Below are 9,413 nucleotides of genomic sequence, written 5' to 3' on the forward strand. Positions count from 1 at the left end.
TCTGAATCCTTGCGGTTTATGACCAAACAACTGGTTGACCAGGTGAGCAAATACAATATTGAGACTTTGGTGAAGCCCTTTTTCTATTCTAGAGTAAACAGTGATGGTTTCCATGAAGATTAAGTAAAAAACTAGAAAAACAGGCTCTTCAGAATTTCATTCATGTAGCCAAGTCTTGACAACACCAAAAAAGGAGCAGATAGGGTATTATTAAAACAAGGATGTTTTAGGCATGTGTAATATGACACAGTAAAAACAGCATTGTCCTTGAAGTAAGCTTTCTTGAGTAAATCAACCCTCTCTGGGCCTCAGTTTTTTTCATACAGGGTTTATATTGGAATCTAACATTTATTCATTCATACATACATGTATTCTTTCTTTCTTTTATTCAACAGATATTTATTAAGTATATTCTTAGCTTCAGATACATTGTTAAAGACTGGAAAAATAGAGGTAAATGATCTGATGTCTGACCCTGAGGTGTTCATAGTCTACAGGAAGCTAAATCTATTTAAAATTTATTTAAATTTACTCTAAAATAGGTCTCCAGTTCTACAACATTTTCTCTATTTCTCTATTTCGCTATGTTTAATATTTCTTCATAGCACTCATCATGACCTGATGTCTTATGGATGTATGTATTTACTTTGGGGAGAGGGTACTAATTGTCTCAGTAAACTATACATTCCAGGAGGGAAGGGTTTTTGTCTTGCTAGTTTTTTCCTGATACATGGTTGACACTCGGTAGGAATTTTTTGAGTAGATGAAAGAAAATAAGGGAAAAAAGGAGGGATAAATATATATACAGAAGTCCAGGCATAAGATGATAGTGGCTTGGCTAAAGTGAATATACAGGGGAAAGAGAGAGGAAAAAAGGAAAGAAAAGGAAAAAGAGAAAGAAAATACTTAGGAAAACAAATCAATATATTTATTGAGTAAAGAAGGATGAACGGAAGTTAGGTGAAGTATTAGAGAGCTGGAAAGAGCGTTCCATGCAGAAGGAGGTGCATGTACAAAGACTAAAACTGTAGAATATCATGGGACTGTAAGTTGTTCAATACAGAGAGTTGAAATGTGTGATCAGTAGTGCAGGGAGAGGGAAAGAAGAGATGGGGAGCTGTAATGTTCTGTGAATCTATGAAGGAAAGGATATGAAGGAGTGAGCAGCTTTGTGCATGCTTCTACTTCATGGTCTAAGCAATGTGGACTTCTCTGTGGACTGGTCAGATGGACATATAGTTTTAGTGTGGGAAAGCTTTTAGTTATTATCCAACAGTGTTGATGATAGAATTATTGTGATTACAGTTAATGTATACTGAGTTCCTGGTAAGTGAAAATAATTAACATGTATTTTCTCATTTTCAAACAACCTCATGAGGTAGAGACTATTATTAATTCCTATTTCATAGATGAGGACATTGGTGTGCAGAGGGGTTATGGGTATTGCCCAAAGTCAGTGGCAAAGTGGTAGCCAGTCTCAAGAAGACCATCAATGATCTTTACCTCCTGATATTCTTGCCCATGTGCAGTATACTCCCATAATGAAAGCAGAGCTGGTCTGCATGTGCTATGAAATATGGTGGAAATGATGGTGTGTGACTTCAGAGGTCAGATCACAAAAAACATTTCAGCTTCAACCTTGACCTTTTGAATTGCTCACTCTGAGGGAATCTCAGGGGCTGGCCTAAGGTGGCTTTTCTTTTTCTAGGCAGGGTAATTTGTCTGGGGTCAGGAATTAAAGGTAGAGTAAGGAATGGAAAGACACTCTTGGAGTTTGTGATAAGAATCCTGATGCGGAGGAGGTAGTAGTAGGCTTCTATTTTTCTAGAGAAGCAGCTGATTTCACTTTAGGGGCCCAACAGCCCTGTATGAGCTCTGGGGAATGATGGAGAAGGAACTGTGTTCACAGTGTGGCATAAAGTGAACTGAACGGAAAACCACTTGGAAAACGGGAGTTTCCTCCCAGGAACTTTAGGCTTTGGACTTCCGGAGTTGTATGAGATGAGACTGTTAATTATTTATTTATTATGTATTTGAGATGAGACTATTAATTAATAGGACATTGGAGGATTTGGGAAGACGTGGGGTTGCCTTTGCAAAGTCACCTAATGTGTGTCTGACTTACAGTAAATATCTACATAGGCTTGTTGGATGTGAATCTGTTCATTTAGCCTATATTTTAGATATCAGTTCAAACAAAAGCTTATCTAGGATATAAGTCAAAATTTTCAATTCTTTCTTTTTAAAATCTCTCAATTTTTACAGTAAAGATTTAGTTGAACTAAAGATTCAGAAGGAACAAACGTGTAGACCATCTGGTTTGTGTGAAGCACTGTGCTAGGTACTTTTACATGCACTGTCACCTGCTCCTCCTTGCAGCAATCCTCTCCATATGGGTTTGCTTTGCTCGTTTAGCCCAAATAGAAGCCCCACGTGGCTTCTGCCTAGCCTTCCTCTGCTGGTCACAGTTGGGGAAGTTCTGCCGCTGAGGAGGAGCCAATTACCTGGCTCTGAGCCTGTGTTTCATAGTCTCACTGTCACAAGGCTGCTGGGTAAGAACCACTTTTTTTCTGATCTGTGTTGATTTGCACTTCTCCTCAGTAACTATATTTATGCTTAAAATAGTTAATGCTCTCCATTTAGCCCACCTCTTTCTTCTTATGGAGCTGTAGTACACATTAATCTCACCTGACTACATCTCATTTAAGGGAGAGCATGGGAGAAAGTTTTGTAGTTGAGAAACTGAAATAAAGGGGGACTAATACCAGATTATAATTATGTCTTACAGTTTTCAATTTTTAAAAATGCCCCAGACCAGTGTTTCTTCAATCTGGGAGCTACATGAACCTTGTAAAGGGAAAAAATTCATGAAGTCTCAAAACTATGTCTACTTACTTGAGTGGGAAAAATCCGACTTTACGGAACAAAAGCCTTATTCTACAAGCAAAGTTTTTCCAAGATGAATTGTCACTGCAAATAATCTTTAAAACAGGTGAAGTTATTTTTGTACTACCTTTAAAATGAAAAATTAACCCTTAAAATTCCTCACGAAACTCCCAAGTCACTGAGACTGCAGCCAAGCCTGCCCCACCAGTTTGAGAAAATCTGTATCAGCTACAAGTTTATTTCTATATTATATATTCCCAATTATATTTGAGGTCTTTGGAGGCCCTGACAGTGTGAGGCACCACACCTATTTCTTTCTTCTTCCTTTCTTTTTTTATTTTTTGTTTTTTTGAGATGGACTCTCAGTCTATTGCCCAGGCTGGAGTGCAGTGGCGTGATCTTGGCTCACCGCAACCTCAGCCTCCCAGGTTCAAGCGATCCTACTGTCTCAGCCTCTTGATTAGCTGGGACAACAGCTGTGCACCACCACACCCAGTTAATTTTTCAGTCTGGCCTTGAACTCCTGACCTCATGTGAGCTGCCCACCTTGGCCTCCCAAAGTGCTGGGATTATAGGCATGAGCCACTATGCTCTGCACACCTATTTCTTTCTGTATGGATTTAAAGGGAAAAAAAACACACACAGGGTATTTCTTTTAATTTGTTCATGCAGTATGTAGTTATCTGCATTCCATTTGTTTGGGTTTGCTGAGTGTGTGAAGAACTGGTGTCGTAAGTACAGACAAGGCCTTCAACTTTGTTTTGCACCTGCCTTAAGCCCCACTTGTATTCTCAAGTGTCAGGCTCTCTCTGGGGTGGGCTGATGACCATTCTTCCACCTGGAGAGTGCATTTCATCCAGCTACTGGCAGCTGCAAGGGTTTCAAGGCCTAGGAAAAGCTTAGTCCTCTGAGACTGCTGCTTGCCCAGAAATACAAGTCATACTTTTGTGATATCTGGTTGCTTGCCATATGGTGTCTCAAGGGGTCTGGGATCATTTACTGCAAGAATTCAGTGGGATCATGTTACAGTGCTCAGAGTCTAAGACAGGCACACAAGAAACACACTACTACCGCATGGCCTTCTTTAGCAGCATGTGGAAATGTTGCAAACCATGGGAAGGCTTGGATTAGCCCCATAAAGAGACAAACAAGGAAAGAACTGGCTGGGATTCCCAACAATCTTGGAGTTCAAAGGACCCATTGTAGGGCTGTTCTGGAGTGTTGGATGGGGTGATAATTATTAATAGTTCCATTTGGTTCCTATAAAAACAATCACTTCAAAAACATTGATTATTAAAAGTCTCATGGAAAATTTATTTTTACCACTTCTCGGCCTTCTGGGTAAGAGCAAGTGTAGTATCTATTTATATCAGTTTAATATCTGATACATCCTCTATGGGAGGATAATATATTGAATGGATTTTTGGAGTTAGGAGATGGACTAGGAACTTGCCCCACTCCACCTGTTGACCTAGTATTGTAGTACCTCCAGGAATAGTGCATCCCTTTTGGGGTATAGAATGGTTGCAACAAAAAGTAGATCAAGGCTGGGTGTGGTGGTTGATGCCTGTAATCCCAACACTTTGGAAAGCCAATGTGGGAGGATCGCTTGAGTTCAGGAGTTTGAGACCAGCCTGGGCAACATAGTGAAACCCTGTCTCTACAAAAATTATATAAAATATTAGCTGAGTGTGGTACAGTGTGTTTGTAGTCCCAGTTACTCAGGAGGCAGAGCCAGGAGGATTACTTGAACCCAGGAGGCAGAGGTTGCAGTGAGCTGAGATCGCACCATTGCACTCCAGCTTGGGCAACAAGAGGGAAACTCCATCTCAAAAAATAAATAAATAAATAAATACATAAAAAGTTAAAATAATAAAGAATTTTTTTTTTTTTAACTGGGAGGAACAAAGTTTTGATGTTGTCTTTCAGTGATAAGATGACAAATGGCTTTTCCTCCTGCTTCTCTCTCTATTTCTATACTTTGCAAATGAGCTACAAGAATGTAAGTGTAGACATTCATCCTCAGACTGCCTGGCTCCACTATCTAATACCCAGGTGGCCCTGGACTAATTTCTAATCTCCCATTTTTTTTCTGTCAGATGAGGATTCTATTAATAATGCCTGCTTTCATAAAGCTGTTGTGAGAATTAAATGAGGCAATACAAGTAAAGGTTTAAACAGTGCCTGGCACATAGTAACTACATCCACTATTTTGGCTATTGTTACTATTACTGTTATACTTAATTGATTCTAAGACTCACATTTTTCTCTTTCATTTTTAACTGCTTTCTACTTGGGATATATCACAGCTGATGGTGTGACATGCTTAATGGACAGCTCTTTTTATTGTTTTGGTGACTTTGGCGGTTTGATGCAGTCAGTCTGAACAGCTGTGCAGTTAGCTTTGCACTGTTGCAGCCTAGGTCAGAGGCTCTATCCCTTGGGCTATGTGATCTTTTGAACTTGCTGATTACTGCTGTTTATGAAAGCCTCATCCACAGGTCAATAGCTATCTTTACGAAGGCAGATCTGACAAATGCATGAGGTCCACAGTTGCCCTCAGAAGATAGCCACGAGGGGCGGGCGAGCAAGCGGATACTGGCCTTCTTGTCCTCAAAGCTATTGTCCCTCAGTAGGGGCTTTGCTGAGCTGGCTGCTGCTTGTCCTTGGATTACACAGGCATACATGCCCTGGCCTCCTGGGCTTCTAGACAGATTCTAGTGGGCCTCAAAGGGCTTAATACCGAAAAAACTTAGGCAGTAGTCCATTTTTAAGGGAGTGGGGGAAAGTCTTTGGACATACTTTTAAAGCAGCACACTTTTGCTGCTTTTAAAATGCTATGCAGCTGAAGGGGGTATGTGTGTGTGTGTGTTGCCTAAGTTTCAGTTAAGAGTGCCAGACCCTGGGAAGGAGCACTAGATGAGCTGCTCTAATTTCATTCTGCATCCAGGACCAAAGAGTGAGCTCTGAAGGAACTAAGCTTAAATTCACAGGATTTGTACACAGATTCAAGGATCACTCCTCCTTATGTGATCTCAAGATGTCCCAGATTAGAATGCAGAGTTCTTAGGACTATGGACCTGGCAGTAAGAGGTGGTAGAAACAGCCTCTATGAGCAAAGACAGAAAAATCCAGATCAGAAAAGAATATGAATACTTGTAACTTGGCGGTGCCTACGTTCATTTCAATATTGGGGTGCTAGTGAAGGAAGACATATGCTCCAATGGAAAACTATGAAACTATGTCACATCTAGACTAGCACAATACACCCTTCATGGTTATCAAATTTCTATTCTGTGGGAGCTATTTTCTAAGTAGGAAAATAACTGATACCAATCAAAATAATTACTTTCTTTGTATTTTGAAATGTTTTTGAAGTGAAATTTTTTCTGGTGGAGGAACAATACTCCCTCATCCTCTCACCACCCCATGCCCATGCAGAAGCCTGTTTTGCATCCAAATGAGCATTCATATCAACATTTCTTAGTCTGTAAAAATTTGTACTTCTATGACTTCTCCTTTGAACCAGTTGCCTGGTTTCTCCACGTAATTCGTGAGTTAAATAATACCTTGAACATGTGCTCATTTTCTGTCTATATGAGACTCATGATTTTGCTTCTTTTAAAAATATCTTTGAACACTAGAAACACAGGATTCAAAGGACAAAGAACAACTTAGGAAGTTTTGAATATACTGGATGGGAAAGAAAGGCACCTCAAATAAGACTGGAAATGCCCTTAGGTCAGTTCTCTGGACTTTGCTCAAAGCAGCAGTATCTTAAATGCTCTTTTCTAAGAGTATTTCTCTCCCCATCTGGAAAATTCATGGTTCCAAAAATAAACTCTTGCCAAGAGCTTTTTCCCAGTTATTGTTAAGCTCCCAGATCATGGCCTATGGACAAGTGGCATAAACTCTGGCATACTGATGCAGCTCAAACCAAGAAGGTATCTTCTTCCTCTCAATGCTGCTGAATCTCTGCTGCGGTCTTTGCCAACTGTCTTTGGTTTAGACTAAGTACTGAGTTGGGGGAATATAATTTTGTTCTGGGATAACTGCCCTGAGGACTGGGGATGGAGTAGTTTTCTAAATTTGGTAAATGTGGGACCAGTGCTATTATACTCTTACAGTACTACTAATTAACTCTGAACTTTTTCCAAGGGTGGCTCATGAAAGATTTAGCATGAAGTAATACTACATCTTAAGAACCACACTAATTCTGGTATGGAACAGCTTAAGCTATGGCTGCTGAAAGAATCACAGTATCCAAGATGGAGAATCTCTCTCTGAAAACTGAACAAGATAAGAGATTGAGGGGGTAAATTTTGAATTGGTATGTCTTTGGACATTCACACTGAATGGCAAGGGAAACTGATTCTGGGCTTTTAATTCCACTGGACAATCATGTTTTTAGAGTCAACTTGTAAGCAGTCTTAGTTGCTCTTGTGAACTCTTTATTTCTCTTGAGATAGATTATTGCTGTGTTGCCAGGTTGGGTGCAGTGGTGTGATCATTGCTCACTGTGATTTCAAACTTCTGGGCTCAAGCAGTCCTACAGGCATGTACCACCACACCTGGTAATTTTTTTCCAGAAAAAAAATTAACAGGTTTATTTATAATTGTTACAAAGTTGAACCACTGAAACTTGTTCACTGAAACATTTTGACTTGTATTAATGCTTTATGTCCCCGCATTTATATTAAAAATTCACAAGAACTACTAATAACAGGAAGAAGAGTTTTTTTTTTTTTTGAGAATGAACTGTTTCCCATCATAGTGGATTCTTGAGCACATTCTCCACTTACGCAATGTGCTACCTGGATGTCTTTTGGCATCATTGTTACACATTTGGCATGGATAGCACACAGGTTGGTGTCTTCAGAAAGGCCAACCAGATAGGCCTCACTTGCCTCCTGCAAAGCACCAATAGCTGCGCTCTGGAGCCCAGATCTGTTTTAAAGTCCTGAGCAATTTCTCCACAAGATGCTGGAAAGGAAGTTTGCGAATCGGAAGTTGAGTGGACTTCTGATAATGTCTAATTTACCAGAGTTCCACAGAACCAGGCCTGCAAGGATGAAGCTTCTTCACCCCTCCAGGAGAGGGTACACTCTTGCGGGTGGCTTTTGTAGCCAGTCACTTTCTGGGTGCTTCACCACCGGTCGATTTGCGGGCAGTCTGCTTTGTGAGAGCCATGGTATACAGATCTCATTACTTACCCCCTTCTCCTTAGGCTGGAGCTCGGCAAGCGAGAGGTGTTGGAGAGCGATAGTGGCATGGCAGCGGCTGCCCATACCTGGTCATTTTTTAAAAATTGTTTGTAGAGGCGGGATCTTCTTGTATTTCCCAGTCTGGTCTCGGACTCCTGGCCTCAAACAACTCTTGAGAACTCTGGATGGAAGAGAGTTTATATCCATATTTCTATGCTTGCTGACCATTTTTTGTTGGACTATCTTAATGTTGAACCTCTAATAGACTATGCTGGTGCATGAGGCTGCTCAGGATTTGTGATGAGAAACAGAATAGGCAGTCAACTTTTGAAACTGGGTACAAAGTGGCTTTGGACTTAATTTACCTACTGTACTGTTCCGATGCATTTAAGACTCTACTGGGGGCAAAGCCAAAACTTCTCTCTGGTGGTTCCAGGATGATATTCAAAGGGGAAGTCGTTGGTATTACAGAAGCACCCGTGAGGTAGGAGCATGGACCTATACTGACAACCTGCTGATATTTTTCCCCAACAGAGCAGCTGCACCCCAGGGTTAATGGTTAATAAAAAACACGACGAGACAACATGTTTAGGAAACTCTCCTGACATTTCTTTCCATGTGAAGGACATTGATTACATAACACTGTCTCCATCCCTTTACTTATAAACCCATGAGTTTGGAGGAGAAAAATGGGCATACAAAGTGTAAACTATTCACTTTTCTTTCCTTCTGACAGTGAGCTGACCTACAAAGGATATGTGTCTTCCTCCTGTACATGGAGATGGTGGCCTTGACAAGCACTGCTGGGAGTGGAATCTCTAATTCTGGTTCCAATATCAGGCAGCTTGCTTGTCCACAGATATAAACTTCCTTCTCCAGTATCGGTTTTATCAATAATGAAGGTAATATTTAGATGTTACATCTGTTTCTTTTATTTTTTTTTCCTTGCTCTGTTACCCAGGCTGGAGTGCAGCAGTGTGATCACGGCTCACTGTAGCCTTAACTTCCTGGGCTCAAACAATACTTCCACCTTAGCCTCCAGAGTAACTGGGAGCACAGGCATGCTTCACCACCCCAGCTAATTTTTAAATTTTTTGGGCTCCAAAGATGTCATTCACCAAATAACTTCCCCCATAGCAGGATACAAAAATTTCAAATACATACACACAGTCACACAAGTACATGTACAAAAAAATGTACGGTTATATATTCAAAACACTAACAAGTTTCTCAGATTTTTGTTTCTTTCAGCTATTTGATCTACCTTAATTATCCTACATTCTCCCACATTCCTGAAGGGAACATATATTCTATATATCTATG

At 40.4% G+C, this 9,413-nt stretch overlaps 1 long non-coding RNA gene and 1 other non-coding gene across 2 annotated transcripts; both read left to right on the forward strand.

The window, feature by feature from the left end:
• Window positions 1–2,981: 2,981 nt before the first annotated feature.
• On the forward strand, window positions 2,982–7,952 carry LOC117064632. Its single transcript, XR_004429568.1, has 3 exons — window positions 2,982–2,992; window positions 5,927–5,928; window positions 7,814–7,952. It is a non-coding gene; the product is annotated as an uncharacterized LOC117064632 (long non-coding RNA).
• Window positions 4,208–4,394, forward strand: LOC117066307. The gene has a single exon (XR_004430278.1). It is a non-coding gene; the product is annotated as a U2 spliceosomal RNA (small nuclear RNA).
• Window positions 7,953–9,413: the final 1,461 nt, after the last annotated feature.

Source organism: Trachypithecus francoisi, unplaced genomic scaffold (genome assembly GCF_009764315.1).
Source record: "Trachypithecus francoisi isolate TF-2019V2 unplaced genomic scaffold, Tfra_2.0 Lachesis_group2, whole genome shotgun sequence".
NCBI lineage: Eukaryota > Metazoa > Chordata > Mammalia > Primates > Cercopithecidae > Trachypithecus > Trachypithecus francoisi.